The sequence below is a fragment of the Neolamprologus multifasciatus genome, chromosome 11 (genome assembly GCF_963576455.1).
Source record: "Neolamprologus multifasciatus chromosome 11, fNeoMul1.2, whole genome shotgun sequence".
Lineage (NCBI taxonomy): Eukaryota > Metazoa > Chordata > Actinopteri > Cichliformes > Cichlidae > Neolamprologus > Neolamprologus multifasciatus.
The window spans coordinates 28,806,028-28,826,636 of NC_140449.1; the positions used below are offsets into that span (position 1 = coordinate 28,806,028).

At 37.6% G+C, this 20,609-nt stretch overlaps 1 protein-coding gene and 1 long non-coding RNA gene across 6 annotated transcripts in view; both read right to left on the bottom strand.

The window, feature by feature from the left end:
* The window catches only part of bbs9 (Bardet-Biedl syndrome 9), a 175,927-nt gene that overhangs the window by 28,339 nt on the left and 126,979 nt on the right, over positions 1-20,609 (bottom strand). The window lies entirely within an intron of this gene.
* LOC146508754 (uncharacterized) overlaps positions 1-20,609 on the bottom strand; it is a 50,235-nt gene that overhangs the window by 21,291 nt on the left and 8,335 nt on the right. Inside the window, exon 1 of the long non-coding RNA XR_014876792.1 lies at positions 12-20,609. This exon is cut by the window's right edge and continues 8,335 nt beyond it. This is a non-coding gene — a long non-coding RNA (uncharacterized LOC146508754). The remainder of the gene's footprint in view (positions 1-11) is intronic.

A 20,609-nucleotide genomic window follows, 5' to 3' on the forward strand; every position in this document is an offset into this window, starting at 1 on the left:
AGACCTGAGACAAACACAGAACTGCAGGTAAAAAGACTGAGAGGTCTCTAGGTAGTGAGGCTGGTCATGGGAGAGAAACTGTGCTTACAGAGGAGAGGAAATCATCCCTCCAGTCTTTATGGATGCTTCACATATACACACAAACGTATACATACACTACATCACACTGAATGGAGGAGGTTATGTTCCCTGTGGTCACATTCCCAGTCAGAGGAAGAGAGGAGTTTCCTCTAAAAAGCCAAACCTATGTGTAAATACTTTCAGCGTCTTAATATTTGTTTAACCCATTGAGACATTCAAAGTAAACGCAGTGGGTATAGTTTAGCTGATAAATGGGAAAAAAAATTCTTATTTGCTCATGCATACAATAGTTTCATCTACCTAATGTGCATGTGTGCTACATAGTGTAGACTTACCGTATTTTTAGTCTCTCAATAAAAGTTACAAAATGTGAGACAATGTTCCTTCAGTATGGATTTAAGTTGCACAGAATACTTATTACATAAAAGTGGGTTGTGCATTTTTAGGGAGTTGTGAGCTGTAATTATTTCTTAGTAAACTTATAACTTGCACATTATTTTTCTCAGTTTATATAAAAAGAACCCTATACTTTAATCTTAATAACTGTACAGTCCTCTGTTTTTGTAACTATTGTCCATGATGTAAATATTTTTTTCTGTAAAAATTGTTTGTGTTTATGTTCTTTGTCCTGTCCTGTTTGTATATGTGCATTTCTTCTGCTGCTGTTACAACCAAATTTCCCCTTGTGGGACAATTAAAGGATTATTCTATTCTATTCTATTCTATTCTATTCTATTCTACACAAAAACTCTGAAAATACACTAACAGCACACTTTATTTGCAATCAGAATGACTGAAATCTTTGTGGCATAGATTCAACAAAGAGCTGGATACATTCCTCAAAGATTTTGGTCCATATTGAGAAGCGAGCGTCACACAGTTGCTGCAGACTCGTCAGCTGCACATCTCTCATTTCACCACATCCCAAAGGTGCTCTGTTGGACTAAGATCTGGCGACTGCAGAGGCCATTTGAGTACAGTGAGCTCACTGTCCTGTTCAAGAAACCTTAAACTTCGTGACATGGCAAGTTATGCTGGTAAAAGCAGGCATCACACGATGGGTACACTGTGGTCATAAAGGAATGGACACGTTCAGGAACAATATTCATGTGTAGGAAAATCCCAGTTGATCAGCAGTTTCTGAAATAGACCAACCCATCTGGAACCAACAAACATGCCACATTCAAAGTAACTTAAATAACCTTTCTTTTCTAATCTGAACTGATGAAGTTTAAATTTCAGCATGACCCTGTTCATGTGCCTATGCATTTAGCTGCTACCATATAATCAGATATTTGCAATAAAGAGCAATTGAACCAGTTTACTTAACAAAGTGGCCAGTGAGTGTAATCGCTGCTATTATTTTGAGGTTACAGTTGACAATATTTTTTTTTTGTATACAAATTAAATGAAGAAGACATGCTAGTATGGGTAACTTTGGAGACAGCAGGGCTGGCCATTCAGTTAAAACAAAGACAAGCGCTACTGACTCTTTCCTAGCATTTGGCAGGCAAACCCAACATTAATGTAACTTGTGAAAATCACTAGCAATAAAATTATTAGAAAATGAGGAGAATGTCAGTAATTTTAGGTATGTGATATTTATATGCATTAAGCAGCTTTTGAACTACCTCAGCTATTAGTCTGTTGCAAGTGTCCTAAATTACAACGTTGCCTGTGTTTTCTATGAGGAGGGTACCAATCATCCAAAAACATATCTCACTACAAACACAGAGAAGAAAGAGAGGAAGAAGAGGGAAGGAGAGAAAGAGCAGCAGGGAGAGGAAGTGTATACATTCCAGACTAATCCTGATATGATATACCCATTGGTTACCAGGCAGGAAACAACTACATTATCATGCAGCACACACACACATACAGTTACGCAGACTTGGACAGTACTGATTATTTATGAGCTGGAGATTTAGCATTGTTTGTTAAAGGCTTGTGCGAAAGGATATTGGTACTTAAAAGCGCACACATGCATTTGTGCAAACTCTGGATATTTGTTGGTTAAATATAACCCTCGGAGTATGAAGCATTTAAAAGTATGAATGAGAATGAAGGAGTGTGTGTGTGTGTTGCGGTGCTGGTTCAACACAGATCCTATACAGTATTTACTTTGGCACAATGAGAACAAAAATGGTGGTGTGTGCAGGAGAGAGAGACACTGAGATAATTCAACTTATTTCCCAACACAGTACTTTTTTTTAAATTCCATGTGCCATAAATCTGCCCAACTATAATAGACTTCCCACCCTGTACCCTCAAAGACTCTGTTTCTCTCTGTTTCTCACACACAAACACACACACACCCTCTAATGTGTTAAGGATTACAGTGTAGTTTAAAGCCAAGCCTCACACTAAGCTTTCTGTGTTGAACAAGCTGACAAATGAAATCTTTTTAATTTTTTAAAGGTGCCAGTATTTGATGGAAACATCTGGTGAGAAAGTTGAGTTGATGACATATTTAATTCTAGACATTAGTTTGAAAAGGCAGTTACTTAAATTTGAATTGAATTGAACATAAAGTTTGGACTTGATGTCCTTTAAACATCAAAATTTATGTTACTTATGTGATAGCTTGTTTATTTTAATAAATGGATGTGGATAATAAATCCTGAAGTGAGCCCACACACTGAAGAGAAGGAGATGTGGTCCATTTCTCTCAGGGTTCCTACCTGCAGAGCTAACTGCAGCATTGCATTTTGATGGTCCTTAGCAGACAAGAGACGTCCACTTTATGCAGCGTGCATGTTTTCTCACTTTACTGTAAAGGTATATTTTCCCATTTTCTTCAGCTTTTTCTGAAGCATTTTCTTCTCTTAGCCAGTACTTTCTATTAATATTAAATGCTATGATACGCTAAGCTTTTCAATTTTTAAATGTATTTTAACCATCAGAAAATTGAACATACAGTCAATTTTTAAAAAAAAGGAAATAATGGGTCAAACCTTTCAATCCATGTCTCCTAAAATAATGTTAAAATAAAGTTAAACCAGTTTAACATGCAGCATTTTCTGCCTGATCCATCAAGTGTGACAGATTTCTGTTTCTCACAAAAATCTTAGGGAGGAGGTAAGTGTAGATAGATGGGCACAAAAGCCTCAGGAGTGTGACGCTAGGCCATGGTTCGAGTCCTATACAGTAAAAGCTTACTTTTAATGCAGTTTTCCCCACTAGATTTAAAATAAATAGATACATTTTTTTCCTCATCAGTCATGTTCCAACACTCCATCCTTTTTTGGATCCTTTATTCAAAACATTTTGCCATTAACTGATGGCAAAATGTTGGATAGAATAGAATAGCCTTCTATTGTCATTGTACAATGAGCTGCTAGTGAATTGTCCAGATATATAAGCTGCAAAGATCTTGATAAATTAACAGAAAAGGTATTATGCTTACTATAAAACCTGTTGGCCGATAAAATATAAATGAGAATATAGCTTTTAGGAGGTTGTCATGGCTGTAAAGGCAGTATGGAGGATTTATTGACAGTGTGGGGTTTAACCTATTAAACCTGAATGATAGAAGCTCTAAAAGTGCAAGTGTCTTGTTGATCCTGACTTTTGACCTTTGGCACAAATGAGGATATTCACAGAAGGCTGCTAGCATTTACTCAGTTGTAACTGGTCAGATGCAGTGAGACAGAACTGAAGATGCATGAAGTGAATTATGAGAAAATGACCTCAGACACTTTCCACATCTCCTTTTCCTCATTTGTTTTATATGGGGTGACATCACAGACTTGCCCTCTCTTATCAGTACTCTATTTTCCACCTGTCTTTCACTTCATTTCTCTCTCACATTCATCTCATCAAGTTTCAAGTCTCCGTGGACACTCATTTGTGATTGTGTGTGTGTGTGTGTGTGGTTATTTATGGCACCTGTGTGAGGAATGGGAGGGGAGAGAGGGTCAGAATAAGGAAAGGAACAGGAAAGGCCAGATGACCTCATCTTCTCAGAGGCTCTCAAGGCCATCTACTGTCACCTGTGTGAGTATTTAGGTTACACATGAGTTCATGTGATGACTTTAGACACTTTCCTGTTTAATCTCTTCAGTATCTTGGAGTTAAGAGTGTGTTTGTGTGTCTGACAGCAGGACACCTGGCTATCAGAGTGGGAACATCAGCAGGACTCTCCATGCATCCATAAAAACACAGACAAGGACGAACTCCTCTCTTTGTGGGAAAGAAAGATGGGTGAGAGAGGCGCAGAGTAGGAGAACTACCTGCTGTTGTGATAATTAAAAACTGTCTGTGGTGGCTGGAGGCTCATTAGGGCACATTACTAAAGTAGTTACCATGGACGCCATGCACAGACACACACACAAAGGATAAAAAAGAAGAGAAACCAAAAAGACACTTGACAGAAAATAATAAATTAGGTTAATTATAGGTATGTGGAGGGATGGAAATTTAAAGAGAGGGAAAGAAAGTGAGGGGTAAATACTATATGGGACAGGCAGTGTGGAGAGAACTGGGGGAAAAGGAGCAAAAGGAATTGAAAGGTGGGTTGGGATAACCAAGATGTAGGTTAAAATGAAAATTGAGAAATATAGGAAGAAGAGGGAGAAAATTAGTAAAAAAATAAGCAAATATAAGGAAACAAATGAAACAGAGTGAGACACAAAATTTTATCAAAGTGATCTGATAAAGCTTTGTAACAATAAAGATAAGTTGAAGAACTTCATAGGATATATGACAATATGAATTACCACTTTAAAATTGCAATGAATCACTCTTTTAATATAGTTTTGATAAACAATGTAAATCAGTCCTTATCAGTTAAAAGTTATGGACAGAGTCATTCACACATGAAGGCACTCAGCAGATTTGCTCCAGCTTTCTGAGGACTGAGCCAAGTTTTACATGTGGTGGGCAGTTTGTGGGTGTGCGTGAAAGGATCACCCGGAGGGGAATGAAAGAGAGATAATATTATATTTGCGTGAGAGAGAGAACATCAACCCACAAGAAAGAATGATGTGAAAAAAGGCAAAGGGATTTAAAAAAAAAAAGAAGATGAACATTTCAGAGAGAGTGCAAAGTGAAGGAAAAATACCAGACAGGAAGTAAGTAGGAAGCAAAGAAGAAGAAGGAGGAGGAAATGAGTGAAGTGAAAACCGATAGATGAAAAGAGAAAAAAAGAAGCCGCCTTTAAAAAAAAGAGCGCTGCTGCATTGGATGACAAAGTAATGACACTGCTTGATGACAGGTTTATGTTCTGTGCGCTGTAAAAAGCTCTAAGCTCAAAGTTGGCTTTATGAAGGAGTAGCTGAAGGAAGAAGATGGGGTTAGGAGAGCTAGGAGAGGATAAAAGGTGGGGTGAAGTAAGAAGAATGAGAAAAAAGGATAGAAGGAAGGAGAAAAAGGAAAGAACTAGGTATTGGTTGTGGGAACAGAGCAACATAGAAAGCGATGGATAACAGACGGATACGATTTTCAGCAGTAAAGTAAATTACCTCAAATAAAGCAGCTGCATGATGATGTATCTAAATCATGCTGTTGTTTGTGTAGAAGAGGGCTGGCAGCCAAAGAAACATTTTTTTTGTGCATTGTAGTAAGATGCTACATTGAAGAGCAAAAAATGTATCAGTTTCTAAGATATTTTCAATTTTTTAACTCTAATAAATACCTAAAGGGAAAGAGAAGGGTATGTGAGCACGCTTGTATTAAAATGTGTGTTCCTAAAACATGAGCATCGCAGTGTGGGGAGGGTGACAGTGAGCTTTAGCGACATCTGCTCCATACCAAGTACAGCACTGAAAGCCTGATCATGACCCTATGTGTTTAACTCTATCCCACGAGTCCATTACACCCACACAAATACGCACTGTGTCGCTGTCATAGCAAACATAAACAAGGCAATCTGCTCTAATCTCTTAAACTCACAGTGGAACTTGAACAGATTCGGCTTATACCATTTCTGACTTCCACAGTGATTAAACCAAATAGTTGATTATTACTGTTGTTATTATTATCAGAGGAAAAAGAACAGTAAAAGAGCATCCACACAGGAAGTGATTAACATGGATGTGGCGATCAGAGACCACTGAAACGCTTCACTGACTTCGAGCGGCAGCAGGCAGAAAAACGCCTGAGGACGCAAAGTGGGCGGGTTCTGAGTTTCTACTGTACCAATAAGAACAAAGGATGCTGTTGATTTAACATACGGCAGCGTGGTAAATGCATTAGAGGGTTATCCAGGCAACTGGAGCCTGGAATGTCCACTAGTAACCAAAACTTTCCACCGGTGCTTTTAGAAAGTCTTGGAGTGTCCATTTCTCTACTTGTTGAATGTGTAAACTGCATAAAAACTTGAATCTTATTTTCATGGGATTATAAAGATAAAAACAAGCAGTGAACTGGAAAGATACAATAAGTCTCCTTCAGAATGTTTTACACAGTGTGCAGGCAGAAGAAGACAGTTCACAGGTTCAACATCAACAGATTTTACAGAGACAAGGTCTGAAGTCTTTGCCAAGATGTAACCAAAGCAGGATCACATACACAGCAACTGCAATGACATGCTTTTCATCCACAGCTCATAAACAACTCTCCTGCTTCTCTGTGGATCGTGTCACAAGAGTGAAAGAGATCAAAGACAGAAAGAGAAAATGAGTGCGTAGAAAACAGACTCTAAATTGTCATCTGTCTCTTTGAATAAGGAAGCTTAACATGCAAAGACAAAACACACTCATACACAATATAACTAGACATAACACTGTTTAATTTACGAAAAACACAAAAGACATGTAGCACACGCAGATACCTACATGGTGGAACCGTCTATAACTTGTGAGGAGTGGAGAAATCGACATTCCTTTGCTTTTATTGCACAAAAGACAAAACGGCAAGACAGAAACAACAAGTAGATGCACCTGTGACATTTATTTATGTCACCTTGTCCTCAAGTTATCACATTCACAAGGTTTGCAGAAAACTAACAACAAAGAAAAGGAAATATGTTTTGTGAATTAAAAATAGTTACAACTACGGAGGAAATATCCTTAGTTTTGCAGTTTGTTAAATTGGTCAAATTTGGTAACGCAAACTGTCTGATGGGGCTTTGATGGACATGTTTACCGAGGCTTTGGATGTCTACAAGACTGTGAGTCAAAACCCTAGTTTCAAGTTTTGTTTATATTGAAACATCTATTTTGATTTTCCAAAATCTTGCCTCTTGTTATTTTCCATAAACACAATAATAATTAAAAAAAAAGACTACAACTAACACTAAAACTAATGCAGCCTAAACTAAAACTAAATGATAACTAAACTGAAACAAGGAAACCCAGTCTGGCAAAAACTGTCAAGCTTAAAAAAGTGTGCTAAACATTGTAAATTTGAGCATTAGTCAGTGAAACATACCATATATCACATAGGTCTACAAATACTGTTACACATTACAAGAATTATTACACTTCAGCATGACACAAATTCTAATAAATGTGGTTTTACTCAACCGTACGCAATCTTAAACACAATCCAGGCTAATGGCTGATGATGATGAATAAGCTCCATTTTAGCCTGTTCACGGCCAATGTGCTCTTAAACTAGCAGTGAGTTGTTATCTGATTGGTTGAAAGCCAGGAGGCAAACCAAGGTCACACCAAGCAGCAAGATTGGATAACTAACTGCTTGCATGTAACACTACAACTTGGACCTCTTTAAAAATACACATTTGTAATTCTTGTAATGAAAAACAAGTCTTACAGCTAAAAAGATATTTTTAAAAGAGTCCTGGTTTTACTTTTGGTATATTCTCTTTCCATTTTCCACCAACTTTATCAATTATTTGTTGGTCTTTTTGTTTTTGTCCACAGGATGTAGCACATGACCTGGTTATCAAACAACCCATATGAAACAATTTTTACAGTTTTGTTGCATTATTGCTCTAGAGGAGAGTCTTTGTAGTGTCTGGGCTGTTAAATAATATGACATTATTAGACTTTATATTACAACTCCAGCAATAAAAACAAGCTATGCCATCTCTCTTTTGTCTCTTCATAATTTCTGGATGAGCTGCTCAGTTTGTGTGTCTCTGTGTGTGAGAGACAAGGGTTAAACTATGTTCTCATAGGCAGGTCATGTCTGGGTCAATCTCTCTGGCTCCAGCATTTCCCTGCTTAACCCTTTCATATCCCCTCTCTCTCTCTCTCTCTCTCTCTCTCTCTCTCTCTCACACACACACACACACACACACACACATACATATATCCTTTAAATGACCTCTAGCTACTGTATATTTCAAACAAATGTGCAGGGGTGGATGTGTGCGTGCATGTGTGTGTGTTTTTATTTGAATAGATAAAATTCGTTGTGTGAATACAGAATAATAATAATGGATTGCATTTATATAGCACTTTTCGGGGCCCTCAAAGTGCTTTACAATTCCACTATTCATTCACTCTCACATTCACACACTGGTGGAGGCAAACTACAGTTGTAGCCACAGCTGCCCTTGGGGCAGACTGACAGAAGCGAGGCTGCCATATCGCGCCATCGGCCCCTCCGGCCATCACCAGTAGGCGGCAGGTGAAGTGTCTTGCCCAAGGACACAACGACCAAGACTGTCCGAGCCGGGGCTCGAACCGGCAACCTTCCGGTTACAAGACAAACTGCCAACTCTTTGAGCCACGATCGCCCCAGAATCTGCATCATACACCATTTTTTTTATCATATCAAGAGTTATATCACTTGTTTTGCATATTTAAGTTGAGATTATCGACATTATAACGATGCAATCAACAATACAAGGGGAATATTTAAAATGTGTCTACTGTGCAAAAGTCATTAGCCACTACCTTATATTTTGCTTCCAAGGAGTCAGACTCTATTGTGAGTTTTTTAAAGTTGTCTCGAGTAATAACTCTTCAGGCTCTCTGAAGGTCTTTCAAATATTTGACATTTTCTTTGGACATTGACCTAAAAAAAATCAGCAGCAACAGGTTTTATGGAGTGACGAATCCAAATTTGAAAAGGTTCATTTGAATTGTCATGAATATGTACGGCGGATGTTCAGAGACAGGTGTTGGCTTCATTTTTCAGCATGACACAACAGTGCACTGTCAGTCATGGATTGGCCTCCCCGAAGAAGAGCTCTAAATGTCCTTCAAGAAGCCTGGAAAACTATTCCTGAAGACTATGACGGCGGCATTGAAGAGTAAAACTGATCTTACCAAATATTAACTTTTCTAACATTGAATGTATAAACTCTGTTTTTGCCCTATAGACAGTATTTTCATGTATGTTTGCACGTTTCAGTAAACTGTTAACACCTATTTCCCTTTTTTCTAGCAAAATATAAAAAAATGAGGAGTTCCTCAAGACTTTTTCACTGTAATGTACATTGATAAAAATTTAAGCCAGAAGGTCTTGACTGCTTTAGCTTTAATTTAATCTGACATTCCTTTCCTCTTACAATAAATTCCTATTACATAAAATGACAATACATATACATTCTCAGTTTGGCTGTTTAAAGCAGTTTTACACATGAATTTCTGACAGTTTTGAGAGAATGTGATTGGGATGTTTTCTGCAGTTGTCACATGTTTCCCACCATTAAAGCCCAGATATACTTCACTTGAGACACGTCCACCATACTGGGAATATCATGTGTGGTTTAGACAAGGGAGAAATAACAGGGAAAATACAATAAATCACAAACAGCGCAAACACCATGGCATCATAAATATCTAACAAAACCTCATCTTTCAAATGTGTGATAACTCCAGTAAATAGACAAATAAATATTTTGTTATGGGTACAAAACACAAATATACCCTACGCACGTGTGTTCACAGTGTCAGTATGCAAACTCCCTGCAGACATTCCAGTGGTTGCAACAGATTGGCTTTGATTGATGGAGTCATTCAGTACTGGTCCCACTGGGATGTTCCCAGTTAATTACTGTCTGACGCCACACACATAACAGGCATTGCAGGCTTTGATGTGTACATCTAATAGTGACATGGTACTCAAGGGGTGAACACAAGTGCGTTCAGTGTGTGTGTGTGTCTGCATTCCACCAAAATAACAACATGCTTTGACAACTAGGCCCAAAAGTGAGTTTTAGTGTCAAAGAATATGTTTGTGTGGGTGCACTGTTTGTGTACGAACTACAGCTTTGTGTGCAGTTGGCCAAGGATATTTATCTCTCTCGGTACACTCTTAGACTACTTGTAAGCTTTGAAGTGTTCGCCCTTGCTGGAAGCTAACAACGAAATTGCTTGCACCCAAAGTGACAAAGTATTCCAAGGAATATAAATGTATGTGTGCGGTTAGCCCGCAAAAAAATACTGCACAGGAATGCTCAGTTTGGTGATTTGACAAAGAACCACACATATAATTATACCTCAGCTATCTTAACCTCAGTGATTCCAAAAATTTGTCTGAGCCACTTCCAGAGCTGCATGAACCAACATGGAATCAGTGAAATGAAACCCACGCAAAACAAAGTGACTTTGGTTTGTGTGTTTGGTGAACGTCTTTTTTACGCTTAATTCTGTTGTATTTTTCAGGCCAAAACCGCCATTTATGCACATATGGAGGAGACCAAGAGAAAGACTGTAAACTACTCTGATTTGTAGTGTTTGGTATGAGGCTTTGCAGGGGCAAAATAAATCACCAAAAACTAGGTAATGCATATCTGTATCATGAAGGTCCCTCACACCACTATACACATGCATGTTATACATTATAAAAATCAACAGTCCGTAATAAAACTAGAGTCATGTGGCCAATTCTGCAAGGCTACTTCTACACTAAACTAAGCATGCTAACATTTATACAATAACACTGCAGAGGTAAAACATTAATTCTATTTATGTATTTAATTTCATCTAACTCTCCATCTAACCATACCATCCTCCTTTGTCACACCAATCCTGTGCATGTCATCCTTCACTCCATCCATGAACCTTCTCTTTTCCTCCAGCCTGACAGCATAATATTTAGCATCCTTTGTCCAAAGTATCAACTATCTCTTCTCTGCACATATCCAAACCATTTCAGCCTGCCTTCTCTAACTTTGCTTCTAAAGCATTCACCATGAGCGTTCCCTCTGATACACATATACAAATATCTGAGTGGGTCACAATTCTATTTCAACTGGCTACTGTGAAACTTAATTTAAAATTACTCTGTAGCATATGTTCTACATAGTGCAGCATGTGACTTTTCTGTAATTTTATCTAAGTGTATCAAAGACAGCAAAATACATCACAATGAAACCCAGAAACAATACAGTCAAACAAGGACAGAGAAGCAAGCTGAAACAACAGCAGCGAGTGTGGTGCTCCATGCTATGAAGACACTCCCTCTTCCATCAATTCCACCTGAATCACCGGAGCCAAACACCAAAACACAGAGCGGTGACGAAAACCCGAACAAGCCCAGCAACCCAAGTGGTCGCAACCAACACCAGTGTAATCTACAACTGTTCAATGACTCACTAGATTACAACGTTACATTATAGGAGTAAACTATTGCATATTTAAAGGTAAGAGTACATTGCGAACTTTTCAAAAGAGTTTCAGACACAAGCACAATAAAATGGGATTCAAGCTTAGTTTTAATGTAAATTTAAATATCATTTTAATGTAAATATCTGCTGATGTGGATACCACTGATACCACTTTTTTATGTCCGATACCGATATCATAAAATGGATATCTGCCGATACCGATATGAATCCGATATAGTGTGTTTTTTAATCAATAAAACTGTTTTTTAATATCTTGCTGCATTTTGTATGAGTTCAAACTCAAGTTAAAAAAAACTATTCTAAAGCTATTCTGTTATACCTGTATGTAAAAAATACACTGCACCCAAAATATTTCATAGTTCAGCAATACTGATCAATTTAATAAACTTAAACCTACTCCATCCTCCTTATTCTGGTATTTTAAAGAGTAAGCAACCTAACTAATAGGGTTGCAAACTCCCAGCAAAAAAAAATAGGGAGGTGCTTTTTTGATATTTAATGGATCGGATTACATTTTTTATTTTTCTCCGATATCGATCCAGTAATTTAGGTCAGTATCGGACCAATACCGATACGTAATATCAGATCGGTCCATCACTACATGTGAGTACACGCTTTTAGAAGGGAAGACTAATTTGACTGCATAAACACTTTCTCCATAACACACAGCGATAAAGAGACTAACACATAAACCAAGCTAGACATACACATACCACAAACGCAGACGAATGTCAAAGCTCGGTGCTTCCAAGAAAACTGTTCCTTCCTCCCCACACACTCCCACATCCTTACACAGAAACTTACAAACACAGACATACACAACATTGCATCTTTCCAGACAGGCATCAGTGCCATAAACATTGGGGCATAACTCTGTACACCACAAACGATGGAAAAATACCTCAGTGTGTATTTATACTGTATGTGTGTGTTTGTGTGCGTGTTTCAGGGCTTCTATCTTTGAGAGTTTCCCTTCCAAATCAAAACTTACTGTACACCCAGCAGCTCAAAGACATGGGTGTTTGTTAAAAGAATTCAGATGAGCTCATGCACACATTTTAGGGTGACACTGTCTGCAAAACATGTTAAGGTCTAATTTTGAGTCCACCTCAGTGGTCTCTTCCTGCTGGTGGGGCTTGGCTGTCTTTGTCTGTGTTAAACCCTCTTCCTCCTCCTCCAGCTAGCGCAGCACCAGCTCAGCACATAGCTACATTGCAAACATGTGTGTCTATGTCGGCATAAGGAGTGGAATAAAACAAGAATGTGTTCAGAAATTAGAATTATTTGTGTGTATATCATGGAACAGATCAATGTATCTGTATTGTAGCAGTTACATTGTATCTGCTGCTGGTATTCTGACCAATGCATCAGTGTGTGTCCCCTACAAGTCAGTGGAGCTAGTAATGGTAGTAAACAATTAAAATTGACATATTTCACTTTCCCTAACCTAAAAAGCATATCTTTGGACTGCGGGAGGAAACTGGAATATCCATGGGAACAGTAGTAGTTGCTGTCAGAGCAGCAACGGCAGTATTAATTAAAGTGGTATTAACAATGGTAACAGCTGCATTCCAGGATACAAGAGACACTATTATGCTTTCCTTTATTTTCTGTCATATATATATATAGTTACTGTTGGATGTTCATGTAAAAAAATGCAAATTCTTCAAATAATTCAAATAATTAAGTCATTTTAGGCACAAATAAACCCTATAAGCCAAAAGGCTTCTCTTTCTAACAGCTTCTCCTCTACTATTGATTGTATCTCTTGATTTTCACTATTGTCAAAGAGGGAGGATGCCCTTAAAATAGTCCTTTAGTTAGCTGTAAGCATAGCTCACCTGTGGTGTAAACCATCTGTTTTCAAGGGGCCAACAATCAGAATAAAACTGGCTTAAAGGGAGAGTGGGCTTAAAAAGAAAAAGAGTTAAAATGTCTTGTTTCATAAAGTGGATAAAGTTGGAGGCCAGGTTTAAGATAACTAAAGATTTATTTTGAACTGTGAGTCAAGCAAAGCTTCTCCAGCAGAGGCCAAGGACGAAAAATATGGAGCCAGTAATGAGAATAACAGGTCCACCTTGAAAAGAAATAAGGTACACCTTGCACACACATTTTAAAATTATTACAGGAGCCCCGTTTAAGCACAGACACTCCCTAATATACAACCAACTTTCATCAAGGTGTGTGTTGCTGAGAGGCAGCTCTCACACCCAGGGCTGTGTGCCCAACTCGGTCTGGAACTGATCACGTCTCATTAATCGCTGGAATTAATTAAAGCCGCAGGAACACACTGCTGTGCCACAACCTGCGCCTATTTGCTTTGGCAGATGTGTGTGAGTGTTTTCCATGGGGATATATTTGAGTGTGTGTGGTGGGACTGGGCAGTGTGTATGAGGCCAGAATGCGTGTGTGCGTTTCCCCCTGCATGAGAGGGAAAGAGTCAAAATGTGGTCAGAATGTGTGTGTCTGAATGTGTGTGTGAATATGACTGTTCAAGTTTGTGTGTGCGTGCGCTTGAATGTGTGTGCATGTCCATTTGCTGAATAAATGAGGAATGTCCTGTCCAGGACTCAGAGTCCGTATTAGACGAGTGTTAGAGGTGTGCGCTTTCAAAGTGTGCATGTGTGTGTGCAAATGTCTCATTTCCATGGCCCAATATTTGCTATGGAGCAAAGCCCGGCCTTTAGCCTAATGAAGGAAACTAATCATGTCCTCTGATCACACACATATACACTACTCTTATTCCTGCGCACACAACACCAGACTGCGAGAGATGGAAGGAAGAATGGAGGGCGTGAGGAGGAGAGAAAGGATGGCGAGGAAAGAAGGCATTATGTAGCCATAATGCTTCTGTCTGCGGTCGAAAGCCTGTACTTTGTTTTGAGCAGTTGCCAAAACAGAAAACTGGCCTAACTCTTTTTACTGACACTGATCACTTCTCGCTCTGCTAGAGAAAACACTTAAGCTCTCAGAGGAACAGGTAATTTCCAGACCTCTAGAAAGTCTATATGTGAACTTTGGAAAAGTGCAATGACCTCAGAATCATCATTCAGTGTGACGGATTTAACTTTTCCTTTGTTTATTTATGAAATATTTAACGTAGGCTTTCTTAAAGGATAAGTGGGATTGTCAGAATCTGGACCCAATTCTTGCACTTTCTGCCCATCTTTTCTGTTAAAAGCAGTAAAAATCAGTTCACCAAAGTATGGCTTAATATTAACAACCAAATCAGAAACAACAACAAGAAACAAGTGCAGTCACTCAAAAAAGCTCCAAACAAACCAAAGTTTTTTTTTAAAGAAACAAAACCAAAACCAAAAGAATCAACTAGGATCAGTTTAATATCTGAATGATAGTATTTGTGGTTCATGGTATGCTGCTCAGCCCTTACTTCTTTCATTATGTCAGTGATACCAGATTTTTGCTGTCATTCAATTAGTGATATAAATGATGATTCAAACTACTAACTAATAAGACTGGAGCTAAAATTAAACACTGAGCAAAATCCTGTCAGCAATGCCAAAAATAATTAGAATAATAGATTTTAAAAGACGTTTCAGATAAAATTGCTCACATTTAGGCACTTGGCACCTGTTACACAAATGAACAAATCCCCAATAAAACTAACTATGTTTAATAGACGTTTAAACGAGTTTGAACTTGATGAGCTGATGTCTGTTTTTGACTTTAGAGAACTTTTCATAATACAGAATACACCGTTTTTTGTCGTTATTAAAAAAAGTTGACATCTATAAATATCATATATATGAAATTTCTAAAAGCGAATATTTATATTATTATTATAAATAATTGTTATATCATATATTTGTGCCTATTTTAGTAGCTTCAAGGAGTACACGGTGAATACCATTTAAATGAATGAGAAACAGAGAAATAAAAAAGGACTTTGTCTTTCAGAGGAGACTGTTTTAATTTGTGCCTTCAGGCTTGTTGCAGGAGAAGGTGTCACAAACCACACACAGGGAGCTGTGTGTCTGTTCCCAGTCTCGGCTCAGTGGCTTCTGACCCACAACGAGGCCCTCCCAATGACATGCACGCACGCACGCACACAAACACACAGACAAGCATTGGAACACAGTAAGTTTTTATAGTTAGTGACAGCTGACGAATCCCCCCAGCCCGACCTATAACCTTTGCCTCTGCCTTCTGTACCCCCCCGCTAATTGACATGTCTCCTCTGATAAACTCTCCTCTCACACACACCCGCACTTTCCCTAAACAAGAACACAAACACACACAGAAGCTGCCCAAGATCCACACATTTTAAAACAAATCTCACAACAAAATATATAATGAAAACATTCAATTTAGAGAATAAATAATTTTATTGCTTCATATTTTTGTGCAGCAAAAAGATGGATCATACTTTCCACATTTAAACTCTGCCTGAGTGTACCTGATTATTGCATATCCCTTTTTTATTAATCGAGGACTGAGCACAGAAAAGAGAAAACAAACAGAATTAAAGGGACATGGATGACAAGTGATTAAGAGGAGTGCAGTAGCAGCTCAAGTACCACATGTGTTACCTATTGGGTTTTGCATTAGGCAGAGTGGAGGGACACAGAAAGAGGTCCACTCTTCCCAGGCCGTTGGTGGAAAAGTGTACTTTACAATTCATTGCTTCCTTCTCGCCAAATTAAAGGTCCCTTGTTAAAAAAAAATCGGAGAAAGGGGGGAGGTTGAGGGAATTTAAGGGGGATGGAGCAACAAAGAGGAACTTTTATTACAAAGAAAAACAATCCCGATCACCCCAAAAGTGCAAACTTTATCCTTTTAAAGCTGTCGCTGTGGCAAGAGCAGAGCCATTAACACCGGCGAAATATTATTTTAGAAACATCACAAACAAACATGGTTTTATTTTCTAATCTCCATGGGTGCTGGTACTTATAAAATGCAATCTCATCCATCAATTGTGTAATTATTATTTAACAGATAATATTTCTATGCCTATTTTCATTTATTTTCATCTTACACTCAATAACAATTCATGTTTATACTAAATAAATGCATACTATTACAACAGAATTCATAACCAAATATGCAAGTTAACTTGAACTACTGATTAATAATACTTTGAGGAATAGTACGCAGAGCACGTGTTTTACTAAGGCTGAGGTATTTTCCTCCTTTGAGTTTGCAACTTTAAAATGCTGCGTTAACCTACCATATAATCATGTAGAATCATAAATTAATTTTGAGTCTTTTTTATAATGCTTGTTAACTCTACCTTGTAGTTTCACTGCATCAAATAGATATATGTATCTTCCAGGTGTGCAATTTATTTCATTTTGTTTTCTTGGCTAAACCTGTGGTCACGTATGTTGGTTTATAGTGCTGATAAACAAACAATGACCAGGACGTTTTGTGGACGCATTTAGTTTGAAAGTATTGAAAGACAAGGTTTTTACTTGAGCTTATAGTTTAGTAAATGTTGATTAAGTAAATGTTGATTACACAATGTAATGGCTAGACTGGTTCCTTATTTGGCTCACCGTGTAATATACAATTCTTCCTTCCATCCAATAAGACATTTTTCTTAAGTAAAAGAAAACATGATTGGCCAACAAAAACACAAGTTGTCATGAACAATCTTTTACTTCCCCCTTTAGTAAATTAGACACGCAAAAGTAATTCCAAAACTGAAAGACAATGAATGGATTTGATGTAGAAAAATTAACAACAATTTGTAGAAAAAATAAACATTATAAATATTTGCTTATCGTGAACTTTCTTTCAGGAAGAAGAAAATGAAAGTGCCAGAATTATGGCAACATGCATTTATAGTTCTTCCGTGAACAATCTGCTTTGATAGTTGTTAAAATTGAAGTTTACTAGGTTGGCCACTATCTTATTCAGACAGTCAAATATATCACTCTTTTCAAAGAGTATTAAAAATCATGTCCATTTCCTTATTATTAGTTATGGCAGCCAAAACCTGTATAGCAGGAATGACCCAGAATAGCAACCATAAAAGTATTAGATTAACGGTTATATCCCATAACATAGCTGCCATGGCCTTAATGTGAAAAGCAGCAGGGGGTGTGAAGGTCAGTTCCACTAAGCTGGAAGCTTCACTTCCTACAGCAGTCTCCCAGAGGAAGCGTGTTCATTCCTTCTGGAAGGTTCCCCCAGGAACCAGAGCCTGAATGGACACTACCGCAAAAACACAGCCTCCTTACCACATGTTACATGACCTGAGGGGAAACACACATATACACATTTGGGTTTCCACCTCTGAAAGACTGTCTGGCTTGTTGATGGCAATCATAGCCAGAATAGTTCCTGCCCCTCCTTTTCTCCCTATTTCTCCCTCCAAACCTCTTCCCAAAATCTATTTCCTCTTTTTCCCTCCCTCCTTCTCTCCCACTCTCTGTTAGCCATAATTTACAGAAACTTATCAACACACCTTTGATTAATTAGATTGCTTTGATGAAACTCCCTATTGCATCATACCGGCTTAATAAGAGTTGATATATTTTTCCCAAAGTGGCTGTTTTTCCCGGTCAAGTATTCCTTCTTTCTCCTTATTGAAACCAGAGAAACTCAAAAAATTTGATGCTGGTTTGTTGATAGATGAAATCTTTGGAGATGCCAAAACATGTGTGTTTTGAACACATTAAGACTATATAACTATGAATCAAATGTTACTTGATATCACACATTAATTGGTTAATCTTTTTTGATCGTTAAGCCATAAAAAGTCTATTAGACTTCACTATTTAACTTAAAGGAAAGCTAATAAATTGTTATGGTGTATGACAGAATGCATCCTATTTTAAAAGAACAGAAGAAAAGAAAATTACAATAATTTGTTTCCATGAAAAGTCTGCTTCTATAATTGTCAGAATTTATGTTTGGATGCTTGGCCATTATAGCTCTTGTGCTTAAAGAAAAATCAGGCAATTACCCAACTTGCCATTAAATCAAGATTTCCCGTTTTAAAATTTCCTCAATATTGCACATTAATTGCTTGTAATTAGTAACTAGTAATTAATTAATCAGTAATTAGTAATGTGGAAGGAAACGTACTAAAACTGTGTATCACAGAATATATCCTATTTTGAATGAAAACATCATAATACTTTTAACCGACTTAATTTCACTGTATAAATACAACATGTAAGTCTCATACATTTTTCAATGTTTATATCAGTGTGATACCAATGATTTTGTATCTGTTGGCGATGTATTAAAACCTATTTCCTTCGGCCTAAAATGTGAATAGAGTAGTACATGCAATTAATGTGTTATCATGAGCTGATGAAGACCCAGCAAACTTTAAACCAATCAATCAAGTTTTCTTTGACAGTTTCACATTTTATTAATATGTATTACTGTATGAGTAGGCTGTGATAAGAAATGAGAAATGCCAGGAGACATTTTTTTTTCCATCTAAATGAGAAGCATACGATTTATTACTGCATGCGAAACTAATTGAGCTGGTTCATTGCATCATCTTAGCAGAAGATGAAAAAAAACCCAAAAAAAACAAACACAACCAAAAAAGGTAACTGGTTCATTTACATGTCTGGTTTTCCCACAAGCTTCAAGACACTCTCCAGAATCCTGCTTTTACAGAACTTTATCACCATCTCCAACACAAATAACACTGAATGAGCTATCCCAACACAAGGGCAATGACAGGACTTAATGGCTATTAAAAGGCTTAAAACTCTTGAACTTTCCATTACAGGGTCCTACAAGGCCATATGCATTAGTCCAACCTGGTACCCGACCAAACAACAAATATTTGGAACAGCGTCCTCATTTATATCTGCGAGCATTAGCTTCTGACCAAGAATAGCATATCAGATAAAGCTGCTGCAGAGACATTAGTGGAACATTACATACACATTAAACAGCCAAGCATCTCATCAGTGCTCCGTCAACACAACCGGAGCCAACAAATAGCTCATGAGATGGTCTGATAGCCATGCGGTGGGGATTTTGTTGGCATGCGTAAGCTTAGGAGTTACAGTATAAGAGCAAATGTTGCTACCTAAAAATGTTGTTGACAAGTTACAAGCCTGGATATTAAAAGCAGACAAGAGGTCAGAGCGATGATGGGATGACCTTTCTTTCCTGTGCAGTTAGGATCAAAGAGGGGAGTCTCTGTTCCTTCTGCAGTTGCTTCTTATCTCTGACAGTGACCTCAGATATGGTTTCACTTTTTTCATAAATAAACCCTCATTTTTGGTGAGGAAACTAAATTAACATATTTGGAAATGTTTTCTCTTAATTCTCTGGCTTTTTTAAATAACCTGAGAAAAATTTTGCCTAAAAGGAAATGCTTGTAGCCTTTTGATGGGTATTTTGATGACGGATGGTTTTCATACTTTGGTTTACATTTGACCCTTGGAAAAATAAATTTAAGAATAGTTTTAAATATAGTTTTACTTTTTAAAAGGTGTTACCAAATTACATTTGGTGCAAGTGTTGCAATAACTTAAAACAACAAACACTGAACAGGGATGTAAGATCTGCAGAAAGTAGGAAACAAGTTCAAGATGTTAAAAAACAGGAAATCAAGAAAATGAAGGAGTTTTTGTTGGGAAAGAGAGAATCTACAAAATCCTATCTTTATTTTTGTCCAATAACCTTTTGTCTTAGCTGAATGTGGGACACCTGAAAAAGATATGAAAGATACAGATGGTTGTTTTGCATCTTTATCTCAGTTGATGATGCCATAGATTTAAAAAGACAAAAAAGTGCATGTCTGAAGGTAGTCTGAAGTGCCAGCTCACACTTGACAAACTGACATTAAGGAACTCTGACTGAGGTTCAAATGAATTTCCGAGTTGGATATGATGGACTTACACTATAGTTCTAGGACCTGACAACTGCGGAAGATTTGACTTTAAATTGGTTGACAAACATTTGGATGTGTAGAGCTCACAAACAACACCAAGCTGGACTGGAGGAGCACACACGTGATGATTTGGAATAAGGGAAAAAAGCAGTTTTATTTTGAGAACACCCATTTGACATGTTTGACTTCGGGGACACGCGTTTAAAA